This window comes from Diceros bicornis, chromosome 4 (assembly GCF_020826845.1).
Source record: "Diceros bicornis minor isolate mBicDic1 chromosome 4, mDicBic1.mat.cur, whole genome shotgun sequence".
Classification (NCBI taxonomy): Eukaryota; Metazoa; Chordata; class Mammalia; order Perissodactyla; family Rhinocerotidae; genus Diceros; species Diceros bicornis.
This window is the reverse complement of record NC_080743.1, coordinates 61,328,199-61,355,393: the sequence shown is the minus strand read 5'-3', so window position 1 is coordinate 61,355,393 and position 27,195 is coordinate 61,328,199. Positions and strand designations below refer to the sequence as shown.

At 42.3% G+C, this 27,195-nt stretch overlaps 1 long non-coding RNA gene across 1 annotated transcript; it reads left to right on the top strand.

The window, feature by feature from the left end:
- The first annotated feature begins 85 nt into the window (after positions 1 to 85).
- On the top strand, positions 86 to 26,855 carry LOC131403193 (uncharacterized). The gene is made up of 3 exons (XR_009219283.1): positions 86 to 247; positions 8,937 to 9,018; positions 24,357 to 26,855. It is a non-coding gene; the product is annotated as an uncharacterized LOC131403193 (long non-coding RNA).
- Positions 26,856 to 27,195: the final 340 nt, after the last annotated feature.

Sequence of the window (27,195 nt, the reverse complement as noted above, 5' to 3'; positions counted from 1 at the left end):
ATAGGATGGGAGAGTATTAGTATGATGTCACTCGGAAAGCTATGCAAGGAATTCATCAGCCAGAGAGAAGACAGAGAGGCAAGATCAGGAATCAGGAGCTGGAGGCCAGAGAGGCAGCAGGTGTATTCTCTATACTCCACAATGGAAAACCCCAGCTTGGACAGTCAACCTAGTCAACCCAGTCTCTTCTTATAAGCTTTCCCATCTCCCATGTAGGAGTCGTTTACCCCTCTCCTGCACCCACCAGGTAAGGATTAGCTGATTGGGCAGGGGAGGTGTGGGAGATGGATACTCCCTGGAGAGCTACCAGCATATGTCAAAGAGGAGAGAAAGGGCAAGATGGGTAAGGTGAGGGTAGCAAATTTGGAGCATGGCCCATGAGGAAATGTGTTGAGAAAGGAGGCTGGGGAGGCAGACAGGGACCAGATCTTGTGCGGGGTTGGACTTCTTTTCCTGAGTGCCATTTATCCTGTGGGGGATGGGGACAAGAAGCATTATTTGGGGAATAACAGGAAGGGGAATTAAAAAAATAACATTTTTAAATGGTCAAAATATCAGCTGTTTGGAGAGTAAGTTGGAAGGGGAAAGAGACCCCTTTCCCTTAAGAGGCAGGAAGGCCTGTTAGGAGGCTGCTGTGATAACCCAGCAGAGGTGATGGAGGGTGGAGGCAGAGAGGACCAATGGGAGAGAGCCCTGGCAGGTTGGATACCCCCAGGATCTGCTCCCTCTCCTCCCTTTTGCCTGCTTTCCCCACTGCTCATCGTCTGCCCAGTGGTCTCTGCTTCCTGGGGCAGGGTGTTGGCCTCCTCATTGGCCTGGGAGCTCCAGGGCACAGGGGCTGTCTCTCCTCCTGATCTTCGTCTTGGACAGATCAGGACAGAGGTTTGTCCTGAGATCTGTCTAGCTGGACTTCAGGTCAATTGGTCTAAAAGCATTTTACCTAATGACTAGTCCTAACATTCAATATCTTTCTTAGTGTTTTTTCTTCATTTTTTTTGATGTCCAGTTTTCTTGTTTTGGTTTTGCCAACTGTCTTGGGTCATTTAAGAATTTTTAAATCAGTTTTTGAACCAACCAATTAATAACATTTCTGATAAAATTGGGTATATCTAATAATCAATTTGGCAGGATTTTACCCTTGAAGAAAGTATTTTTTTATCCTTTTAGGAGGCTCCCCTGCCCCCAATTTCATGTGCATGTTATACCTTTTAAGAAATTTTAGCTAGTTTTTCATGACATGTGATCTTTAAAATTTAGTTTTATTTTTAGGGCATCAGAAGAAATGCAACAACTCCTAAAAAATAGTAGTTTTTTTTTACCTGATTCTAGGCTAACTTACTTTAGATAAAGTGGTTGTTGGAATGCCTGGTTGGGGCGTGGTCCCACATCTTACCATATAAACAGAGTCTAAAGGATTCCTCCTGGGATTTTCCTGACTGGAATTTGATTTTCGCTGTATATAGTCCACTCATTTCCATCGTGAGATTTCTGATGATCAAGAAAGCCAGCTCTGTTAGATTGAATCTGTGCTTGTATTTCTCTTCAAGTTCATACCAATCAGGATTAGGGGTATTAGGTTTCCAGGAGACCAGATGCTGTTTGTTCTCATCATCAGAATCCCAAATCCACTCAACTTCTCGGATGCTAGGAGATAAGGAGGAGTAGAGTGGCAGCTGGACAGATCCCCCCACAGTCCTTTTCAATGTGCAGGACAAGCTGGGGTCTTTGGCTGTCTGGGAACCTGGCAAAAGAATAGCTGAGATTGAAGAAAGAAGCAGAGCAAACATTACGCTGTATGTAGTCTTTTCTTTCACATCACATTAATTTCATATTTATAAAAGTGAAATATCTCCATTTTTACAGACAAGGAAACAAAGCTCAGAGGTGACTTGCTTAGGCATTGGTCTTGCCTAGAACATGGCAGTTTTGATTCAAGTACACATCTGTCACCCTCCCAGACTCGTGCTGTTTCCTTTTCTTGCAGCTTGCACCTCATATGGTCTTTGGTCTCATTGCAGAGAAAAGAAACTGAAAATATTAAAGTTGATAAACAAGAATGCAATTTTCCCGTTAGTTTGTATAAACCAAAGAAACTCATTTCAGCTTTCTCTGCTGCCACCATTTTTCCTTCAACCCACTGCAGTATGTCCTCTGGCCCATCACTCCTCTGAAATTGCTCTTGATTGGGTCACTCATAACCCCCTAAATTAACCAATTCAGTTGTCACTGGTCAGTGCTAGTCTTACAGGACCATCTTGTGGCATTTGACATGCGACTATTGTCCCTTTCTTTGATACAAATTTTCCCCCTCTGGGTCCTCAGCCAGCCTTCATTCAATAAATGCTTAATGAGCTAGGCACTGTTGAGGTTGCTGAGGACACAGTGGTGAACAAGCAAACCAGGTCCCTGCTCTCATTCTAGTGAGGGAGACTGGTGAAAAAAGCAGGGAAAAACAAATGCCTTCAGAATATTATAAGTACTGTGAAGAAAATAAAAAGCATGTGGCACAGATTTCATATCTGTTGCCTGGCATCTGAAATTCCTTCACGTATTTGTGGAATTTTCTACCTCATGGGTCAGAGCCCACCTCCCACTATAAATGCCAGATATCTTCCCAGCCTCCTTGTTGCTGAGATAGCACATGACCTGGGCTCCTCCAATCAGATGTACCTGCCCCAGGCTTCCAAACACAAGCCAGTGACATGAAGGGAGGAGGCCCACAGGATCTGTGCTATTGACAATGGCAGTCATGGCAGCAGCCACATCCAGTTGCCTGAGGCAATGGTGGCAGCAGTTCTGGGGTGGGACATGTGTCCAGAGTCAGTGGTGTTGGAATGTGAGCTGTGATGTCTGGGCCAGGAGTAACAGACCAGCTTCTACTGGACTAGCTCTTGTGGTATGACTCAGGGTGTGGCTCTGAATGAGTGGTCTCAAAGCCTGGTCATCTGGACCCCTCAAAGGTCTGTGGGCCACCAGCTGGCCTCTAATATATACATCTTCAATTAGTCAGTTGATTTCTCTTGCTTGTAACCATGAATCCTGACTGACACTTAAGATAATGTGATAGAATAGTGGTGGTTTGGTGGAGATGTGAGGTGTGGGTGGTTCATTAAGAAAGTCTCCTATGAAGGGGTGACAATTAAAGTGAGTCCTGAATGATGACAGGACAGAATGAATTATTCCAGGCAGAGGAAAGCACATGTGCCAAGTTTCCACTGCAGAAATGATCTTGGCCTGCATGTGGGACAGAAGGAAGTGCCATGGCTGGAGCAGAATGAGTGAAGAAGAGATCTGAGGACAGGAGACTGGGAGGCGGAGAAGGCTTTGCAGGGAGGGTAGGGAGTTTGGATGTAGTCTGAGTGCAACAGGAAGCTGCCAGATAGTTTTTAGCAGAGTGGTATCATGTGATTTACATTTTTAATGATCACTCTAGACTAGATACCATCTGGAGAATGGTTGATAGGAGCTCAAGAGAAGGAAAAGGGATTCCAGTTTGGAGGCTCTTGCAACAGGTTAACTGAGAGAAGGATGGTGGCAGGGGATGGGGAGAAGTAGAGAGATTCGGGAAAAATTGGGAGGTAGACCCGACAGGGATTGCAGATGGACTGGATGTCAGAGTGAAGGAAAAGAAGAACCTAGGCTGACTTCTAGGTTTTTGGCTTAAGCAAGTGGGTAGATAGTGTGACATTTATTGAGCTGTAATTATTATTAAAGCCTAGGGAGGAACAGGTTTGGGGTGAGGGGAAGCATAAAGCAAGAATTTGGTTTTAGATGTGTTAACTTTGGCTTCCAAGAACTGATGTGAAATAGGCCATAGAGTATGGGTCTGAAGCTCAGGGGAAGGTCAAGTCTGGATATGTGGCCTTCAGCCCAGTCACGCTACTTAATGCCATGGGATTAGCTAAAATCACCCAGGGGGAGATTATAGCCAGGGAAGAAAAGTTGGCACAGCTCTAACCACCATGTAGAGAGATGGAGAAGGCGCGGCCAGTGGGGAAAACCTGGTGAATGCAGTGTCACAAAAGCCAGAAGGAGTTTCATGGAGGGCAGAGCGGGCTACTGTAACAGCCCTGCTGAGAGGTGAGGCCAGACTGCCTCCTGTTCTTTTCTTTTCCTCCTTAGTACCTCCAAAATCTTTGGTGCTTCTCCATTTCTTTAGTATTTACCTTCGTTATACATACATTTCTCTGCTATTATATTAAAACATTCAGATTATACCCCTCTGCCCCCTATTTCCCACTGCTCACCACCACCCCAAGTAGGATGAAAACATAGAACATTCACTAGCCCACGTTCTCTGCCCACCTCACAGTCTTGCTATATTCTTACCCCTCTCCCTGTAACAGCCTTCCAACTTGGAGGTTTTACTAAAATAATCAAGTGTTCTATTTCTAGACATTATTAGATGTTCTCTGAACATGTGACTTTTTTTCGAGAATCTTTACTTTTCGTTTATCACGAATTCCCAGTCACGTTACCACCACCTATTGTGTTTAATTACAAGTCTTGTGTGTTTCCTGGTGACCACTGTGGACTTTAACTCTCCCTACTCTGGAGATCTCTGTTGTGATGAATTTTTATTTGATGGAGAACTTTTTTGAGGATTTTCCTCAAATGGACTCTCTGGGTGATACAGTCTCTGAATCCTTAATTCAGAGTTAATATTTTCTCTTACCCTGACAGTAAGTGCCACCTAGATCATTTGCAAGGATTTGTCAATTGCTCTCCTTTCCTTTAAGTAGCACATCGATGTCCTTCAACTGTCATGAAGCTTCCATTATTGAAGACAAGAAGTGTGATTCTTTTTCCTTTCAAAGTATTTTTCTTTTGGGGGTTTTTTAAATTTTTTTTCCTTTTTGAGGTATCTTAAGAATTATACCAGCTACTCTTAGGTGCATGTTTTTTTTTTTCCATTGAATTGAAATTCTCATACATACAATTAACACTACAAAGTGTATTTTTTCAGTGGCATTTCATGTATTCACAATGCTGTGCAACCACCACCTCTCTCTCGTTTCAAAACATTTTCATCATCCCAGAAAAAGACCCCGTACCCACTAAATAATTACTCTTTCTTCCTCCTCCCCCATCCTTTAATAACCCCTAATCCATCATGCCTATGTACTGAAGTCTCCACAAAAACCCATAAGGGTGGTGTTAGGAGAGCTTCTGGGTTGGTGAACACAAGGAGGTGCTGGGAGGGTGGCCCACCTGGAGAGGGCGTGGAAGCTCTACACCCCTTCCCACATGCCTTGTCCTGCGCGTCTCTTCCATCTGGCTCTTCATGAGTTATATCTTTTCATAATAAACCAATAATCTAGTAAGTAAACTGTTTTCCCATTGTTCTGTAGCTGCTCTAGCAAATTAATCAACACTGACAAGAAGGTCAAGGGAACCTCTGATTTTTAGCCAGTCAGTCAGAAGCCAGTCGCTAAGAACCTGGACTCATAGCTGGAGTCTGAAGTGGGGGGATGATAGTCTTATGGGACTGAACCCTAAACCTGTGGGATCTGACACAAACTGCAGTTAGATAGTATTAGAACTGAGTTAAATTGTAGGACACCCAGCTGGTGTCTGAGAAATCACAAAATCGCTCCATGTTGGGAGAAGTACACACACATCTAGTGTCAGAAGTAGTGTGGCAGTCATGTGAGAGTAAAGGAGAAACACAGGAGTGTGTTTTTCCATTGGAAGTAATTTATCTGTTTAGATTTTCTTTGTCTTCTGGAGTCAGTTTTGGTAAATTATATTTTCCTAGAAAATTATCCATTTCATCTCATTTTTTCATATATTTGTATAAACTTATACTTTATATTTTAAATAAATCTATTTTAAGAAAAATAGATTTTTGTTTAACTTCCTTTGTATATGTGGTTATTTCCTGTTTTTTATTTCTTCTTTTGGGCATTTAGGCTTCCAAGGGAAGGTTTTTGAAAGATTGGAACCACTCAATCATGCTTTTGTGCTTATGGCAATAAATCAGGGGTTTTATCTCTTTCAGACAAAACAATTTAAAGCAAGAACAGTTTGTTTCCCCAAAGCAATGTTTGGTTTTTTAAACAGGGAAGCATATAAATAAAAAGAAGACAAGTGGCCAGGGTTCAGGAAAACGTAGGAATGAGGGACTTTCCAAAGACCAAAAATTTAATGGAGAGAGCTGCCAGACCTTTACACAGCAGTGAAGCTAGATCTGTGTATCTGCGTGCTCTCGAGCTGCCTAACTCCTGTTTTCTCTCTCTCTCACTCTCTCTTTCCCTTTTATATTTTAAGAAATTTATTAAGCTGTTTCTCACAGGCTCCAGACAAGATTCTTTACTATTAAGAGGGAGATGGAGTCCCAATTTATAAGAAAACTGAGAAAAATCACCAGAGAGAAGTTGGTGCCACTGTCTTTATAAGATCCAGCTTCCTGACATCCAGTTCTCTTCCTAGTGCACGTCTGGAACACATAAAACATATAAGAAAAGGACCAAACCGAATAATGACTGAAACTGGATAAGGGCAGTGTGGTTACAGCCATTTCCATCTCTCATATACCAACACATCCTGTGCCCTCCTTGAGGACACACGCAAATGTACTTCCAGAAAATTTTTCTCTTGCAAATTTTGAAGGAATTCAAATTAAATATGATGACATGGTGCCATATCCTTTGAACATTTTAAAAATTATTCTTTTAGAAAAAAGACAAGAGTTCACTAGCTCAGTCAACTTTAATTCTTAATAAAAATGAGTTAATCATGGGGCCGACCCGGTGGCGCAAGCGGTTAAGTGCGCGCACTCCGCTGCGGCGGCCTGGGGTTCGCTGGTTCGGATCCCGGGCGCGCACCGACGCACTGCTTGGCAAGCCATGCTGTGGCGGCGTCCCATATAAAGTGGAGGAAGATGGGCACAGATGTTAGCCCAGGGCCGTCTTCCTCAGCAAAAAAAGAGGAGGATTGGCGGATGTTAGCACAGGGCTGATCTCCTCACAAAAAAAAAAAAAAAAAAAAAATGAGTTAATCATGAACTCAGAGCTGCCTGAATCTGCTTTAATCCAAGATGTGTTTACAGTAAAGAGTTTTTGTTTTGTCAGTGTTTAAGTGATCAAAAGGACATTGTGGCTAGAGCCATTGGGACACTCCCACCTCCCTCTCCTTCCCTGTCATGAGACTCCATGCAGCCTGGTAATGGCTGCTCTAAACCTGCTCAGAATTCAAGTAAGGCTGATGCCAGCTTGGGCGAGGCAGGAACAGCTGCATTTCCTTCTGTGAGGGACTTACCACCCTCAGTGGTTGTCTGGCAACCAATAGCGCACAAAGAGAGGGCCGCTGGGGGCAGAGGCAGCTTCCTGTGCACCCATCGCCCTGCCACCTACGCAGCTCTCTGAGAATGGCGACAAATGCTACAACGGCAGAGCAGTGGTCTGGGAGCATAGAGAAGCCAGCCTAGTTGTAACTACATCTCCAGGGAAACAAAAACAGTGGGACTCCCTAAACTGCTCACTAACTCCACAGACCCCATGACCCTAACCAGGAAATGATAGCCTTTGTTGAGTACAAAAAGGAAAGAGAATTCAGATGGAGGAAGGCACTAAGGGAGCAGCTGTCTCCCTATTGAGAAATGTAAATGAATAATTTTCCTAGAGACCGGGGTAGGGAGGGACAGAAGTTGTGAGAGAAATTTCTTTCAAATAGCAGAGGTTCCCCTATTCCCTTAGTTAAGAATTCAGAGGTCTGGGTGTGGGAGTGAGGGTGGTGGCGGGGGGAGGGTTAGGAGAGGAGGGCAATGCAGCCTGAGTCCCCAGCTCTCTGCAGTCTGAGGCAGAACGTGGCCTTGGAGCCACTAGAATCCTAGTGTGAGACTTAGTAGTTCTGAGAGCTCAGGCAAGTTAATTGGCCTCTCTGAGCCTTGGTTTCCTCAAAAGTAAAATGAGGGTAGTGTCATCTACTCAATGGAGCTACAGAGAAAGCCAGACTCCTGACATGTCACAGTGCCTGGTGATTAGCAAGAGGTTTTCCACTGTCTTGGCCTCCCTGCCTCCTTATCCTTCCCAGCCCCTCAGGAAACACTCAGTGAGGTGAGGCTGAAATGAGAGAACGTTATGTGACGCTCTGAGTACAGATCTTGCATATGGTAGATGCTCAACACGTGTTCAGTCCTATTTTCCTTCTGACCAAGCCCTCTTCATCTCTTCATCTTCTCAGTCACCCAGCCAACACTGCCTACCTAGAGCAGTCATCGTCACATTCTTAATGCTGTAACTTGCCCCTATGTCATTTACCCTCTCATTGGGTTCCAATTTTTTCATTGTTATAAAGAGACCAAAATGAATGTCTTTGTGCATAAGCTTCTTCTGCATGAATGTTTTCCTTGGGGTAAATCCCAGAAGTGGAATTACCAAGGAAAAGGTACAAATATTTTAAATGTTTAAATGGTTCTGAGACATCAAATGAACTCCCAGAAGCTTTTTACTCATTTAAAAAGCTGCCTATAATATATGAGAGTGCCTGTCACACTGTCTCATCGCCCAGCGGAGTATTGACATTAACAAAATACACCTGTGCTAATTTGATAGGCAAAATATGTTATCCAGTTTTCTTGATTTGCATTTGTTTGATTACCTGTGAGGATGACTATCTTTGATCTTATTTATCTTATCTATTTTTTCTTTATATTTCATCTGTTCATATTCTTTGCTCATTAATCAACAATTGTGGTAGTATTTGTCTTATTGACTTGCAACGGGGAATGGACTTTTTTTTAAAGATTCCTACAATGTTCCCCATTGTGTAGGAGGCAGAAGGGGAGTGGTGAGCATAGGACAGTGTGCAATCGCTGTATCACCACAAGTACCCCACTTCCCAGAGAAAAACCTTTCCTGTTTTTAAACTGTTGGATCACGATAAAACTGTCAGTTATGAAACAAGGAAACAACATCATGTTTTTTCTTTTACAGTGTCTATTTGCAAATTTTTCATCAAGAAACGTGTAATGCTACATACATGAGTAATCTGTGTCCCTGTGTCAGACACTGGCTGGTAAGTGCACTAATTCATTTAATCTCCCAAATAACACCTCAAGTTAGGTATTATTCCACCCATTTTACAGGTGAGGAAATTGAAGCTCAGAAAGAAAAAGCCACTTTTCCAGGGTATATACAATTTGCCCAAAATAACATGGCCAATATGTGGTAGACCTAGAATTTGTGACCCAGTGGGTCTGGCAGCAGAGCTCAGCCCTCTTTCCACCACAAGGACATTTTGGGGACAAGGATGGGGCACCAGGGCACCATTCGAAGCCTGGTTCCCATGAGGCAGCACCTGCAGCATAACCCTCACCCACGGAGAGCTTGGAAACAATTTGTAACCACACAGAAAGTTCACCAGCAGAGTGAGAGGGGAAGGTCGCACTTCCCCCTGGCTGCCTCCGCCTCCCCTGCCCCTGCAGATGGTGCCACCGCTCAGCTGTCCCTAATGATGGGGCAGTGGGAAGCTGTCCTGGCCCCTCACTCACTACACATGCCCTCCTCTGCCGGGGAGTGGAAGAAGGAAGCAGGCTGGGCGATGGGTAGAGGATGGAGAGAAGGACCTGAGATTGTAGCGATTGTTCCCACCAAACAGGAAGGTGGACAATGAGTCAGTGCTCTGACATCTCAGCGGCAGCAGCCCAACACAGCACGGCAAATAATTGCCTTTTGAAGTAGAGGTTTGATGGAGGTTTTCATGTCCTCAGGAATTTCCTGAGGGCATCCCAGAAAAGCCCTAGACCCCTTTCTCTCCCAATCAATCTCAAAGAAGCTTTAGGAATCCGGAGGTTAACACCATGCAAGCCCCAGCTGTCCACCAGTCCCCCTGACACCTGACTCCTTAGCCTCCCACCACACCCTCCCTGGAGCGGCCCCACCTGTTCTGCTACTCACATAGGATGAGGCTGATTTGGAGCATCAGGGTCTGGCAGGCGAACCAGCTGCTGCATAAGGAGTCCATGACTGCTGGGTGAGGGAGGTTAGTCCTTGGCTCCTCCTCTCCCCGCCCCCTGCCTCCCTCCCGTCCCCACTCTCCTCTTGAATCTCAGCACATACTCTCCTTGCCTGATGAGCCAAAGGATGCACGAGTTTTTAAAAATAAAGGCTTTTTTTCTGATAATAATCCATGTTGATTATATAAAATTTGGAAAACATAGAAAATTGTACAGAAAAATAAAAATCACCTGTTATCACACCTCACAAAGCTAACCACCGTAAACATTTTCCCCAAGCTTTACCAAGATATTATTGACGTATAGCATATATAAGTTTAAAATGTACAACGTGATGATTTGACACACGTATATATTGCAAAATGATTACCACGATGAGGATAGTTAACATCTCTATCCCCTCACATAATTACTATTTTTTTCCATGTGTGATGATAACACTTAGGATCTACTCTCTTAACAAACTTCAAGTGTATAACAGTGTTGTTAATTATAGTCACCATCCTGTACACTAGATCCCCAGAACTTATTCATTTTATAACTGGAAGTTTGTAGTCTTTGACCAACATCTCCCCATCTCCCATAGTCCCCAGCCCTGGCAACCACCAGTCTACTCTCTATTCCTGTGAGTTCAGCTTTTTTAGATTCCATGTATAGGTGAGAACATAGAGTATTTGCCTTTCTCTGTCTGACTTATTTCACCTAGCGTATGGCCTTCAAGATCCATACATGTTGTTGCAAAAGGCAAAATTTCCTTCTTTTTATGGCAGAATAATATTTCATTGTATACCACATTTTCTTTATCCATTCATCCATCGGTGGACACTTACGTGTCTCCATGTCTTGGCTACTGTAAATAATGCTGCAATGGACATGAGGGATGGTGGACAGATTTTCCTCAAGCTCCTGATTTCAGTTCCTTCAGATATATACCCAGAAGTGGAATTTCTGGATCGTATGATAGTATTATTTTTAATATTTTGAGGAACTTCTATACTGTTTTTCCTAGTGGCTGTAGCAATTTACCTTCCCACCAGCAGTGCACAAGGGTTCTCTTTTCTCCACATCCTGGCCAGCACTCTATCTTGTCTTTTTGATAATACCCATTCTAACAGGTATTAGGTGACATCTCATTGTGATTTTGATTTGCATTTCCCTGATGATTAGTGATGTTGAGCATCTTTCATGCTGGCCATCTGTATGTTTTCTTTAGAAAAATGTTTTGCAGTTCCTCTGCCCCTTTTTTAATCAATCCTAAGCATTCTTACATAGTTCCTCTGGGTATGTTTTTCTGTGCATTTTAAATTAAGTGAAAAAAAAAGTTATCTTTTTAGAAAAGTAGTAGTCTCCAAAGTGTGTTGTGTGAGACGATCCATTGCAGTATGAGAAGAATATAGAAGAATGTCTATTTATATTTTTATTTACAATAAGAAAGAAAAAATCCACTCCTAACATGTAATAGAATTTCTCTGGCACCCTGGCTTGGTCTGTCAGAGGATCACAGGTGAGTGAAATACCCCAAGAGAAAAGGTTGAGAGCGGAGCTCTCATTTTTGGTCAGTTTCGGATGATTCTTGTCTAGGGGGCAAGAATATCTCCAAACTAACCAGCACAGAGTGGTTGAGTTGTTTAAAAGGATCACCTCTTGTCATTCATGGATTGACGATAATACATGTAAGACAAAGAACAAGAGAAAGGCAGAGCTGACCCTTCTCCCAACCTGGTGTAAGCTCTTCATCAGCATGTTACAAGGCAAAATAGATGACCCAATTAAATTGAACAAGAAACTCACCCCAAATTCAAAGGTGTTTAGGTTGCCAGGATGCGATCTCTCTCGCTAGCTGCCAAGTATATTTCTAAGAGACACAGATGTTTGTTGTAACATGGCCTTAAAATAGAGGAATAATGTAAACAGTCTAAATGTCCCTAGCTTTTAAACATCCCTAGCTTGAATTTTTGAACTCAAAAATTCAAACTTACAAAAAATTCAAGAAGACTATATGAAATATGGATTTGCCTCCACTACTATTAATAATAGTAACTCTAAATGCATATTGAGCCTTGAGATATTAGCTAATGTTGTATGAAGTCCTTATGAACTGCAAGGTATTAAAATATTGTTTATTTCATAGATATGGATACCTCATATTTTTATAGATTTTAACTTGTGGTGTATGCTTTAAAATGTACAATTCACAAATTAATAAATATACATATGGTTGGTTTGCCTACTTAAAACCTTTTAACTTATTTTTCATACCCTGCTATAAAAAGTTCTGTAGACCACTGATATAGACTTATTTCTTTGCCTTCTCTACCTGCTAATGATTTTGAAGGTAAACATCCTTTTTTCAATTTTACTAGTGGTTTCCTGTAAATTAATAAAAAAGAGTTTGAACCTGTTCTTCCTCTAATTATCAACGCTATGAACAGAATGCTATTTCCTTTCCCATCTTCAATGATAATTGACCATGTTTTCTCTCGCTCTCTACCACTTCTCAATTTTTGTTGATATAATTTGGGGTTTTATATACAGTTTCTAATTATTGAATCTTGTTTACTTCATGTCTTCTTTACCAGAAATTTAAAATTATTTGCATTACAAGTTTGGTTCCTGAGCAGCTTGAGAGGAATGTGCTGACATCGGGCCAAGCTCAAGTTTCTTTAAGAAAAAGAGAGGTTGAGGGTCAGGATTCTCATGTACTGAGACTGAAATTGTTTCTGGAAAACTCAGGAAAGTGGAAGCTGGAGACATTTAGACTGTTTACATTATCCCTCTATTTTAAAGCAATGTTACAACAAACATCTGTGTCCATTAGAGATACACTTGGCTGCTAGTGAAAGAGAACCAATCAGGGTGACCTAAACAAATTGTGGGCTTGTTTTTCTTTTGTGTCCAGAAAAAAAATCTGTAGGGAAGCAGTGAAAGGCAAGAATGGTAACTCTATGAAGCATCAGGGTCCGAGGCTTCTTGTATTTTTCCATTCCTTAGTGTGTGGCTTCCATCTTCAAGGTCACAAAATGGCTGCTGGAACTCTAGCCATCATGTACAAATTTCTAGACATCAGCAAGAAGAAAAGAGAGGAAGGGTGAGAGGGTTTTCCCTTAAGTCCCACCCAGTGATTTCTGCTTACATAGCATTGGCCCTCCCTGTCTCACAAGTGAGTCTGGGAAATGTCAATTCTTAGTTAGCCACATCACTACCACCAAATATATAGTTAGAAAGGGAGAAGGTGGAGAATCAGTAGGCAATGAGCAGTTTCAGCCATAACATCCTTAAACATGTTTCTTTGAGCATACATATGACTCTGCGACTGTTAAGATATATTCCTAGAAGTAGAATTTCAAGACAAAAGTGCATTGCACATTTACAACATTGATATACTGTCAAATTGCTCCATGAAAAGGCTGCGAATGTTTATATTCCCACCAACAGTGTATGAGAGTTCCCATTTTTTTCACAGCCTTGCCAATGCCGGCCTTTATTTATCCTGATTGTTAATTTGATATATGTAAAATAGTATCAATGTTTCATTTTTTATTTCCCTGTTGACAAGTGAATTTGAGCACCTTTTTACAAGTTAACTTATTGGCTTTGACAAATAGGAGTTTGTCCAGGGAAAAGGCTCTTCCGTCTCTTCCATCCATGCCCTCCCTCATCCCCCATCCCAACTGCCCACGACAAGACTTGGCTTCTAGGGAGTGTTCAGAACTGGAGATGTGTAAGAAAGTTGATTGAGCTGATACAGACAGGTTTTGTGACACAGTGTCTCAGGGAGAAATCGAGTTTTCCTCTGGACAAAGTAAATTCAAACTAGGAAGAAAAGGCCAAGGGAGATACTTGCTAATTAGAGTCATGAAGGCTGGGTGAGTAGAGACAGAGAAGTGATTGTTTAGGACATTCTGGGAAGTTGCTGATTCAATTCCCATACATAACAGAACTGGCAAGGGCTGAGGAGAGGAAGAACATCAGCTCAGTCGCTGCTGATGCTTGTTGATTCGTGGAGTCAAAGACTCATCCAGCCTGAATACGGAGACAACTTTTGACCTTCTACCCAACACGGAAAGCCCAATGCACCATTGATGAATGACGCCCTTGTCACTGAGTAACCCAATGATAAGAAGTTCAGCCGGCCCAGCATCTCTTGGAATATTCGTCTTTATAAGTCTCAGATATTAATTTAGTTAAACTTGGTCTGAAACTCACTTTTATAGCCTAGGATGATCAAAAGCCATCCTCAGCCTCCAGTAACTTTTGAACTTTACGTTCTTATAGTCTCCTCCCCATGCCTCCTCCATTACTAAATCCCTCCTCATGTTTCAGATTTGCCTTATTTGCATTTCACTGAAATGAACCACTTGAGCTAATCATCTCTTTAGCTTAATGACTTCACTGAACATCTGGAGATTGTCATAAGAATTGCACTGCAGAACCTCCACCATTTTGTTGGCACTCCCCTCACTGTCTCCTTTCAAAGCCAACTACTCTTGACAAGTGAGTCTTCCCTCAGAGGGGGACGTCCAGCCTCTCCATTTGTCTCATGTCTTCCTGATGCTAGTCTATCTTCCTCAGCATCTTTAGAATTTTGGTCAAGAAAATTTTCTCCATTTCATTACATCTCAGAAAAATGTTTGTAGCTCCTTGCAAATTCTCTCCACCAAGGTGGAAAAGGAGAAGACAAATCACAATATTTACTTGTGGCACCAAGCTCCTCTGGCCTAGGTAGCATCACACTCCCTCCTTTTTATAATGGTGTGGGCAGAACTCTTCTCTGGGAACACTTTTAATGGTCCTATAACTTTATGGTCCCTTACTGCTCTGGACCTCTCCTTGGGAGCACCAGCTCAGAAAATCTGGCTGTATCTATCCAACCCAGCCAAGCAGGCAGGGGCCTGCATCAGCAGAAGGTGCTAGGGGATTCAAGGTGGGAAATGTGCAACTGTAAGTTTGATCAAATCTGGTAGCATTTGGATTTAGAGCTGATCTTCTGCCACACATCCTCCCTGTCAGAGTCAAGGACCACTCTGGTATGCTCCTGCTCACTGGAAGAGAACTTCTTTTGGTGGATGCTCTTCCTCTTATAAGAGGAGCAGAATAGTTTATCTACTAAGGTCTTTTACCTCTAGATCTAAAACTACTCATCAATCTGACAACCTCCCTCATTTCCTGACCTTATTTTCTGGACTCCTAGGGTGGGATTTGCTTCCGGTGCAGTCTGCTACACAATACCCTTTCTTACCTTAACTGAAACAAGTGGGTGGCATTTTTTGCCTCTCAGGATCCAGGTGGTGCTTTGAGTTATCTGAATCTACCCCACACATACTAACATTGCTAGATATTAAGGACAGATTGTCAAACCCGTGATAACTCATTGCCCCCATCCCACGTAAATGAAGATTAATTAGTGGACACTGTGCATGGCAATTCTTCCTACAGATTTGTTCTGAGGCCTCTTGTGGCTAGAGGTGGGAGCTCTTTATCCCCCTAACCAGTAAGTAGTTTTGCAGAAATCTAACTTGAGGGACTCAACATACCTGCATTGCCTTCAGATCCCTAAACCTGAACTGATGTCTCCCATCCAATCCAGTTGTTTCGTGTATTTGACAAATATTACTACCGTTTCTTCTTCCACCTCAAAAAACTTCACCAAGAACCATAATTTGGAGGCCTGTCTGGTAATGTCCAAGCCACTTTCTGTGAGACTTCATTATAGATCCTCCTGCAATACCATGGCCTAGGAAGCAATCCCATCATCACTTTTGATGTTTCACTGAATAAATCTCTCTAATCTCAACACATGGATAGAGGCCTTTCCTTCCTTTTGGTTGATGTGTGATCAGAAACCTCATGAAAGTCTCTCTGGCTGTCAACAACTGAACACCTGAGAGCATCCTGTCAGGCATTGACTTCACAGAGAAAGAGGCATTTACAGCTTTAAATCCAGATATGGTTTCTAATACTGGATATTGCAGACTTTCTCTTGATCTCTGTTACTTCTCTGCCTCCAGAGCCACACTGCGGCATGTCTTCAGTCATTGGCACTGCACTTCTTACAAACGTCTTTTGTTTTTGGCAACAGGTTCCCTTCAGCATTCATACTAGAGCCTGCCTGATAGTTGTTCCCTCAGCTGCAACAGTAGTCTTCAGAAAACTCTGTTTCATCAATTGAAGCAGCGAGGAGACCCACCTTAGCCCAATGTTGGCCACAGACATCCTTTCCCTTCCAGGAAAGTTGCCAATTTCTTAAGGAATTGTGGTTCCATTGGGTTAACACCAATTTCCAGCTTGCAGCTTCATGAGTAATTTGTTAGAATTTACTCAGTCAAGTATGCTCACAGGACAACATTTCAAGGTAGGAGAGTTGACCATATTTTATTTAACATCTAACTGTATGTAGACATATGTTGTGTGGATTTCCATTTGTCTCTTGCCCTTGGTTCCACAAATGTTAGAGATGGTCTTGGCAGCAGGAGTAGGTGCATTGTGTGTAAGGGACTTGCTTACACAACTTAACTGTGTCTTCAGGTCCTACTGGAAGCTGTGTACAAGAGTACATAACTTCCACTTGATAATGAAATGCAATTGGACATGCATGACTATATCATTTTGTGGGTCAGAAAATACCCAGTTGTGAATGGTCAGCTCAGGTTACACGGTCATTTGATATGTCCTGTGGTCAGATATTAAGTCTCTTTTAGAGTCTGTTATAAGCCTAAAACTATATGAGAGGAGAGTTACTTTCCGAAGAAGATATGTTCCTCTTAATATTAGAGGAACCTCTGTTTTCTTCTTTCATGGCCTGGCACAGGCCCCAAAGAACAATTAGATGGCTCAAGATCATGTCAAACACTTTGGGTCTCCAGGACCATAAGAGTCAATGGCAGAGCTGCTTACATTGTAGCCTGTGCCAGTAAGAGAATCTTCTCTTGCTCTGGGACCATTCAAAGTTGGTTATCTTATGGGTTACATGGTAAATGTACTGACGTAGTACACCAAGTTGTGATGCATTTCCCTCTAAATACAAAAAGGCCTGGGGAGTATGGTGCCTCTTTCCTCATAACAGAGCATTAAAGTGAAACAAATTTGCTTTTGACTTTGAGGGCCTGTGATGATATTCCCCCAAATGATTGGACTCCTAGAAACTTTTCTAAGATGTCAGGACACTTGATTTGATTTTCATGGGATTTATAATCCATTTTCTGATGCTTTTCTGTTGTACCAGGGCATCTAGGGTACCTGCTACTTCCCTCTCACCACATCAAATCAACTGACTTAATCCTTATGGTAGATCAGCAGGATGGCAGATGGAATGAGATATGATCCTAGAAGCATGTAATGCACAAAACATCTTAGTTCCCATGGCTGGATGCAAACTGAGTAGGTCCATTCATAGGAGACCCTGGCCATTCATTTTGGCATACCTGAGTGGGCAATTCTGAGCAAGTCGTCTCCAGGGACAATGACATTCAACTTCAGGTGATCGGACATTTGTGCAATGGATGGGCTCCCATAGCAGCCCAGAGCCCAAGGGAGGGGCAAATTGTTGTTGAGCAAATGTTTCACATCTTCCACCAACTATTATTGAACAGCTACAATGAAACAACTTTTGTACTAACATTAAAGAGAAAACCATAAGCCCCAAATGGTGTCACTGGTGCTAAAGCCCATAAATACCAAACCTTGATTTAATACCTAACCTAATCGCAGTTTCAATCTCTCCCAGAAATGTAAATCTTAATCAAGCAGTCTGGAATTTTCTGGTCAGCACCAATGAGGTAATCCCTCACATAGGCCCTCTCCATCCCCCAGAAGAAGAGGCAATTTACTTGATAAAACTCTTGCCTTTCCCTTTCCTCCTACCCCCAAAAAAGACGTCCTGGACTGAAAATAATCCTTTCTTTTCTTTTGCTAATAGCTCCCTCACCCCACCCTTCTTCCTATAGAAACCTTCCATTTTGTGAAATCCCTCTGAGTTGCTAGATGGCTACTGCTGGATTCATGAATCATTTAATAAAGCCAATTAGATCTTCAAATTTACTCAATTGAATTTTGTTTTGTTTTGTTAGAGGAATATTGGCCCTGAGCTAACATCTGTTGCCAATCTTCCTCCTTTTGTCCCTCCAAAGCCCCAGTAGATAGTTGTATGTCATAGTTGTACATTGTTCTAGTTGCTCTATGTGGGACGCCGCCTCAGGATAGCTTGAGGAGCAGTGCATATGTCCGCGCCCAGGATCCAAACCGGCCAACCCTGGGTGCTGAAGCTGAGTGTGCAAAGTTAACTGCTACGCCACCGGGCTGGACCCTGAATTTCTTTCTTTTTTTTTTTTTTGTGAGGAAGTTTAGCCCTGAGCTAACATCCGTAGCCAATCCTCCTCTTTTTGCTGAGGAAGACTGGCCCTGAGCTAATATCTGTGCCCATCTTCCTCTACTTTATATGGGACGCCTCCACAGCATGACTTGACAAGCAGTGCGTTGCTCTGTGCCCAGGATCCAAACCTGCGAACCCCGTGCATGTGAACTTAAACACTACGCCACCAAGCCGGCCCCTGAATTTTGTTTTTTAACACTAGTTACAGGTGATGTAGCAGAGAACAAGATGAAGCTTCTTCCTTCAAGTTGCCTACAATCTAGTGAGGGAGAAATAATACTGAAACTAAGGATGCTAATAAGCACAACTAGGATTTGTGAACGGTATCGGGGATCAGGTATGAAAGGGAAATAAAGAGCGGAAAGATGGCTCCTCATACAAGCTTCATCTGTTTGCTTTTTGCAAATGAAATAAGGCAATCAGGAGTTTTATAGTCATGGAGAGTCCTGGAGAAGAGTCATCCAGGATCCAGCCTCTGGTCTATCCCACTGAAGCCAATGAGTCTGGAAGTTGGGGAGGGAGCATCATGATGAACAGAGGGAGTAGACATACCAGAGGCATCTGGGTCTCTCTCCACTCCACCTTGGATAGAGATGCAGTAGAAGAAAATGAGATCAATAGAGAGATTTATGGAACACGTCAGGTCTCATCCACCCAGATCTTGTCTTCTGCATCATGGAGCCATTCACTTTCCTTTCCTTCAGTCCTCTAACATGGTTGGTCAGAGTTGGACCACTCAAGAAACCACATGTCCAATGTCTTTTCAGGAAATTTGTACCTCTAGTGTTCTGAAGCTTCCCTCACCTGCTTTTGATTGTACAGCAAATGAATAGCCATGCTATATCTGGACAGCTGTTGGGTAGATATTTGTCCATATTTGTCAATCTTTGTCTCCTTTCACCACTGCTCCTTTTACATTTTTTTCAACAGCATTTAAAAAAATTTATAAAAGGAAAATCCACTCTGATGAGCAACACCAATACCATCTGTTACCGTTATTCTTGTGCTGGGAACTCAGTAGGGGCTGGAGGGGTGACAAGACCTGTTCAATTATCACTCCATGGTTCCTTTCCCCCATCTCTCCTCCCTTTTGGGTCCAGTTCTGGAACTTTTATTTTCACACACTGGTTGCAGTTCCACTGGAGCAGGAAATAGGTGGTTCCCTGGGAGTCATCTCAGCCTGGGTGGACCCCTGCGATAACAAGAAAAACATGATGTTTGCTGGGACAGTAAGTAAGAATGGGAGAAAAGCTAGGAACAAAAAAGGATTGAGAGAGAGGATCTCAGAAAAATCAGCTGTCGGGGAAACCACAGGCCCTGGATGGATAATGAGGTGATGCAATTTGTGTGGGGCCTTCCAACATGGACACTGAATGATAAAGGAACAGGAAGAGGGCAGAGGATGGGCAAAGGGACACCTCAACTCGGGGAACAGACAGGCAAAGGGACACAGAACTAGTGCTCTGGTCACTCTGTAACCACAATTCTCGGTCTGGCTTGATACAGTAGGTTACAAGTAAAAGGATAGAAAAAGATCTGCCGTGTTATATTAGTCAGGATTCTCTAGAGAAGCAGAACCAATAGGATGTTTATAAATATAGAAAGATTTATTTTAATGAATTGGCTTACGTGATTATGGAGCCCGGCATGTCTCAAATCTGCAGGGTGTGTGAGCCAGGCTGGAGAACTAAGGAAGATCTAATGCTGTGGTACAAGTCCAAACGCCATTAGGCTGGAGACACAGGGAGGAGACGGTGTTGCAGTTCAAGTCCCATGGCCACTCGCTGCAGGTTTCCTCCTTGCTCAGGGGAGGTCAGTCTTTGTTCTATTCAGGCTTTCGACTCATTGGATGAACCCCACCCACACTATGGTGAGCAATCTGCTTACTTGAAGTTCACCAATTTAAGTTTTAATCTTATGCAAAATATCCTTATAGAAACAACCAGAATAATATTTGACCACACATCTTGGCACCATGCCCCAAGCAAGTTGACACATAAAATTAACCATTACACCACGCAAACACTAATCCAAAGAAGGCTAGAATGGCTAATTAATATTGGAGAAAGCAGACTTCAGAGCAAAGAAAATTACCAGGGATAAAGATGATATTCGATAATGATGAAAGGTCAATTCACCAAGAAGAGATAAGAATCCTAAATGTGTATACAACTAACAACAGAGCACCAAAATACATGAAACAAAACCTGAAAGAACTCAAAAGAGAAATAGGCAAATTCATGATTATAGTCAGAGACTGTTACACTCTTTTCCCAGTAAAGGAACTAGTAGATAAAAAATCAGCAAGAATGTAAAAGAAATGAACCAACCATGAAGCAATTTGACCTAATTGATATTTATAGAAACTTCCACCCCAAAATAGCAGACTACAGTCTTTTCAAGTGCACATGGATAATTCACCAAGATATGTCCTATCCTGAGTCATAAAACAAACCTTGATAAATTTAAAAGATTTGAAATAATATAAAGTATATTCTCAGACCATGATAAAATTAAAGTAGAATTTAATACCAGAAAGATAACAGGAAAATCTCCAAACACTTAGAAATTAAACAAAACACTTCTTGATAATCCATGGGTCAAAGAGGAAGTCTCGAGGGAAATTAGAAAATACTTGAACCAAATTAAAATGAAAATATAGAATATCAAAATTTGTGACAAAAAGCTAAAACAGTGCTTACAGGCAAATATATATGATTAAAGTCTTATATTACAGAAGAAGAAATGTTTCAAATTAATAATTTAAGCTTTTACCTTATGAATCTAGAAAAATAAGAGCAAAATAAACCAGGAGCAAGTAGAAGGAAGGAAATAAGAAAAATAGGAGCAGAGATCAATGAAACTGATAAATCTAATAAAGAATATATACAAAAACCAACAGTTAAAATCATACTTAATGGTGAAAAACTGAATACTCCCCTCCTAGTATTGTGAACAAGACAAGGATGTCCATTCTCACCACTCCTCTTCAACATTCTACTGGAAGTCCTAGTCAGTACAATAAGACAAGAAAAGGAAATAAAATGGTATGTAGATTGGAAAGGGGAAAAAGAAAACCTATCTTTATTATAGACACTATTTATAGGTTTTTCTACATGGAAAATCCCAAGAAATTTATAAAAGAAGATTGCTAGAGCTAATAAATGAGTTTACCAAGGTTGCAGGATATAAAGCCAACAGGGAGGAAAAATTATACTTCCTGAAGACCAGATTAAAATGTTTGTATTCCAGGTTGCAGGGAGTGCATTGACATTCTTAAAGGGGGTTTGCAGAGATGGAGACTAATCTAGTCAAGCTCTACAAAGTGGATTGGAGGGTGGGACAGGACACTGGTGGCATGGAGCCCTTTTAGGCTTTGTAGATATCATCCTGGCCTTGTGTATTCACCTGCAGTACCTGGTCCATCCCCCTTACCACTTGCTCTACACTGAAAATAAGAATTATGTTTCATTCAAGTTGGGGCACTTCTCTCACAGATTGTTTGCAGTGTAGTTAATACTTAATGCATCTCGTTGTTCCCCAGAATGGTTCTTACCTGTCCTCTGCCCACCAGCAAGGGTGAGCTTCTCAGACCGTGTAGGGAACAGAGCTTATCTCAGAACATTTATTGCACAATTCAGAGAGACAACCCTGCTCCCCACCCATCCAGAAGATGATAATGTTCTCAGATACTTAGAATCCTCCTTTAAATTTCAATCTGCATGTTTCTGGGATAGCCTTAGATATAATTCACACACAGCTGCATGGCTGGAGGCTGTGTGTACGTCTGTGTGTGTGCATGTGTGTGTTCCTTTGCAGAGGCTGGGGTTTTAGGTATGATAAGCTTCCCCTGGTTCCCTCTGATCTCTGGGAATCCAACTGCTACAGGTGGAGCTTGCAGGCTAAGCTGGGGAAGGAAGACACATATGAGACATAATTTCATCTTGTTTAAAGTAATAATTTAGGCAAATAGCAGGCTGCTTTGTTTATATAGGATAATGGTGGTAGCAAAAAAGGAAGGAGAGAAAATTTATTATATAAGAAGAGATAAGTTTACAATATTTTTCTTAGGCCCAGGTAAACCAGCTAAACTACTCCAACCTTTCCCATGAAACAAAAACACATTTATTGCCAGATTACACAGGAGATAACTGCTTCTGCTTTCATGTCCTGTGGGAGAAGAATCCATCCTCTTTCTTGCCAAGTTCCATATAACACAAAAAAAGAACCTGGCACATTGCAATATAGTGTGATGAGAGGGCTGTGGAGGACATGAGAGGAGCACGTCCACTGGGCTGGGGTCAGAAAGATGAGGATGGGGGAGGGGGAGTTCTCTTCCAGACAGCCACAAAATAGGGAGGAGGGTAGAAGCTGAGAAAAAGTGGAATGTCTTAGGGAATTCTTCTTCAATTTTCTTGCCAATAAGTGCTAAGAACAGCTAACATTGAACTATTTTTTCTTCCTTCTTAAGATTATGACAATAAAATAAAATCATTGCAAGTGAGGTGTTTAGCACAGGACCTGACATATTGTAGGTACTTGATCAACCACCCTGGTAGATGGAGGAGGAAAGAGCCAAGGAAAAGGCCCAGGTTTCTGGAATGGGTCATCGACTGAGAGTGGGAACACAGAAATAGGTTGAAAGTTGGAAGTAACAAATGCATTATTGGACACATTGTGAGTGAGCCCCTAGTGCAGTCCCCCAGTCTAGTTGAGTTGAATGCAGGGACTGATGCTAAGCAGATGGTGTGGGGTGGGGGTATAGACTTGGGCATTAGCAGTATGTGCATGATAATTGTAGCTCACAGAGTAGATGTCCTAGTGAGAGAATGAAAAATGAGATGAAAAGAGGGCTATGATAAAACCTTTGGAAGCACCAACATTTGAGGTAAGGGTAGAGGGAGAGGAGGAGGAGCCAGCAAATTTTCCTGAGAAGGATGCAGAGGGGAGGAAGGAGATCTAGGGTACGTGACACCAAGGAAACTCAGGGAGAGTGTTTCAAGAAGAAGGGAGTGGTCAATGTTGCCAGGCCCTGGAGCAGTTGCCGGTGACCTGGTGACTTTCTGAGGAGTGCTGGTGGAGGAAGGCCAAGGCATGAGCGTCTTGGAGCAATATAGAAGCGGCTACGATGTGGTTAGGAAGAAATAGGACAACATTTGGAGGTGTGAGGTTATAGGGCATGTTAAGAAGAGAGAGTACTGAGAACATTTAAGGGCTGCAGGAAAGGAGTATGCAGGATCAGTGGAACATACCAGAGAAAGAGGAAATACATTCGACAGCAAAGTTCCCGAAAAAGTGGGAGGAGAAGGGGCTTAAAGCATAGGTGAAAATACTAACTTTAGACAGGAGGAATCAATGTCTTTTGTGAGGACAGGAGAGAAAGTTAGGAGAGAGATGTAAACAAATGCAGGTCAGTTCAAGGTTAAGTGGCAAAAACTTGAAGGTATCGCTTTCTGACTTCTCTTTTTTTCCTGAGGAATAGGAGGCTCTGTCATTGGCCAAGAGAATAGGTAGAATGGATGTTTGGAAGAATATGAGAAAAAGTCAGCAGAGTGATGAAAAAATGGCTCTAGAGCTCAATTACTTGGATTTGAATTCTGGTCCTGAAACTTCCTAGCTATGTTGACTGGTCTTTCTATGTCTCCTTTTAATAATCTGTAAAATGGGGATAATGATATCTATCTCACAGAGTGTTTATGGGGATTAAATGAGTTAAAAACATGTAGGATGATTGGAATAGTACATGGCACATAGCAAGCCCTCAAAAAGTATTAGCTGTTATTAATTTATATTATCTTTAAATAGCTATCAAGTGCATAACTGATTGCTGGGTGGTGTTAAGGATTGGTTGAGGTTACATATTGTGATTTTATAATGGCTTTGTCCGGGAGATTGGCGATTCTGTCAGGCAGTTTGAGTGTTGTGCAGAGGTGGAGAAGAGTTGGATCAATCTAGGATTGCCAAGCAGGTGAGACTGAGTGATGATGGAACATATTTTAGTACCAATTTAATTACTCATTTCCTCCATAGTTATGGACTGGACTGTGTCTCCCCAAAATTTCTATGCTGGAGCCCTCCCAATGTGACTGTATTTGAAGATGGAGCCTTTAAAGATGGAATGAAGATTAAATGAGGTCATAAGGATGGGGCCTTAATCCTATATGACCGGTGTCCTTATGAGAAGAGAAGGAGACACAAACGATGCATGCACAGAGGAAAGGACATGTGAAGACGTAGAAAGAAGGCAGCCTTCTGAAAACCAAGGAGGGAAGACTCAGGAGAAACCAAATCTGCCAACAGTTTGATCTTGGACTTTCAGCCTCCAATATTGTGAAAAAACAAATTTGTGTTATTTAAGTGACCCATTCTGTGGTATCTTCTTATGGCAGCCCTAGCAGACTAATACAGCACTGTTACACCATATCTCAGTATAACAGTAGATATAACCTGAAAAATAAGAGTCTACTCTCTGGGGCATCTCCCTCCTGTTTGAAGATAGAAGAGTTCTTGTTGGCATTTTGTGCCTCAGAGGATACAAGAGGACTATGCCTAGATTCATCTCAACTCTGCATTGCTAGAACACCCCCTATCCACTCATTTCATTGGCCCGAGTGGCTGCCTCGAGGGAGTGCACCAAGATATCTACTTGCCAGTTCCAATCACCTTCCAATCCTGGAAGGAGTGCTTTTTACGCACATCAAAATACCCTTTCTTAATACACCCCTTATATTCCCATAGTCCTTTCCGTGGGACCACATTCCATATTCACATCCCATTAGGACAATTTTCCATTACACTTCTGCCTGACCATATGGCTAGGCCAATGGCCACACTTTATGAGTCAACAAAAATGAGGCAAACAGCCTGCAATTAGTGCCACATGAACTGTTTTATTTTTACCTTCTTCAATTAAACTGTTGCCCTTCCAAACAGGATGTCATCTATTCACCATGTAACTGCCATCCACAAAGCAAGCAGATCTTTGTTAGTCAAATAGAGAATTGTTCATAGGGCAACTCCCAAGTGGTCCAAGTGGCCATAGAATTTAGCAACTCCTCAGGTGTTTCCAAAGTTGGCCCCTGGGGACAAAAACCCGACCACTCATGAGTACTCCTTGCATTCCCCTGGTAGCATGTTCCGATATAAACCATATCCATTTTATCATGGAACCCTTTTGGTCACTGTCCTCCCCATTAGAGCATTTCCCTGACATCACTCAAGACATTTTTGGTACTTCAGGATTATTCTCAGTCATAAGAGTAGTCTCAATTAGCATATAATAGCAAGCTTGTTGACTCTCAAATAGTTGCCTCTCATACTGCTGGTCCAAAATCCTAGCAGTCACTGCTAGGTAGTACTCACTGGCTTTTGCCATAGGCTCCCAGTGTTTCCTCCATATAGGCTATTGTACAGAGAATTTGTCTGCACTAGTACTGCAGCTAGATACTAATAGGGCATTAATTAAAGGGCTAATCTCCTTTTGTCCACCAGATATTCCATACTGATTCAAATTGATGACATGTATGGGCTCAGGCAATCTTATTGTTTTTCATTTAGCATGTTCTCTCAATATTGACTGAAGGGTGAATTTACATGTCTTCTGTTTTACAATACTTGGTAGGGGAAGCATTCCCAACTCAGACACAATCTTCATCTCCATAATACGTTTAGGTAAAGGAGATACAATCACTTCACATAAAATCTGTACAAACATTCCAATTTTCATCCAAACTTTCACCTTAATCTCATCAATTGTTATATCCCTATATGTTCCCAATCTAACCGTAGCCCCTGTTAGAATCTCATCAACAGGTTTTGGAATGACAGTGCACTGGGATCCCAGTCAGAGTCCCAGAAACATCTGTTCTCTGTAGGACGTTTCCTCTGCAGCACGTTTCCTCTGTAGCAGCCTGAGATGGGGCCCTGCTCAGGCGCCCCCCCAACTTTGCTGGGCCTCCTGACTCCTGGGATTCATCAGCCTCCTCCCCAAGCCCAGGCTTGGGCTCCTGGGAAGAGAGGGCAATTGTGTGGAGCTGGGGTGGTGGTTGGGTGGCTGACGGCTAAAAGGGCTCTTCTGATACCTTTGGTGAACAAAAGGAGAACACTCTTGTCCTGTAATTTGTAAATGCAGTGTATTTGATTTAGAGCTCTGAGATGAACAGAAAGAACAAATGGCCTTTTGGTGGCGACAAGGCTGGGAACCCTGATCTAGGGCAGCTTTGGCTGCATTAAGGGAACCCTTTACCAGGGAGGTGAGGCTGCCGTGGCAAAGAAACCACTAGAACCTGGAATGTCCCTGTGTCTGCTGGTGAGGAGCTGGGGAAGAACGAGTCCTTGTTATTACGGGCTTCAGACAGTGGAAACACCACAAAGAGATGGAAGCTGGATTTGATGCATGAGTTGAGAGAAAACTACTGTTGGTTTCCCAATGTGGTGATAGGGTTAGATAAATGGACAAAATTTTATGTTGACATGTATGAGAGTTCATAATTTTATATTAATTAAACACATTTTAAACTCAATCTTGTTTACTACCATCCACTCCCTTGGGTTTTTTTTTTTTTTTTCTTTTTCTTGAAGATTAGCATCTTTTGTAGATCAGAGAGCCGTTGCTGCCTTCCTTCTCTTTCTAAGACTTCTTTCAACTTTCTCGTAGCTGGTGCTCACCATTGAGCTTCTGGAGTGGATCCTCCCCAGCAGTCTGAGGGCTGAGCCTCCTCTCTCCCTGTTGCCCTCCTTTCTAAAAAGTGGGGAGTCTGGCTGGGCTGCTGTTTAACCCTCAGCTAGACAAAAGTCCCTGCTCTGCTAACCCCTCTAAGTACTTGCTTCCCCTTTCCCGGGAGAGGGAAGTTGGAGGATGAGACTCCAG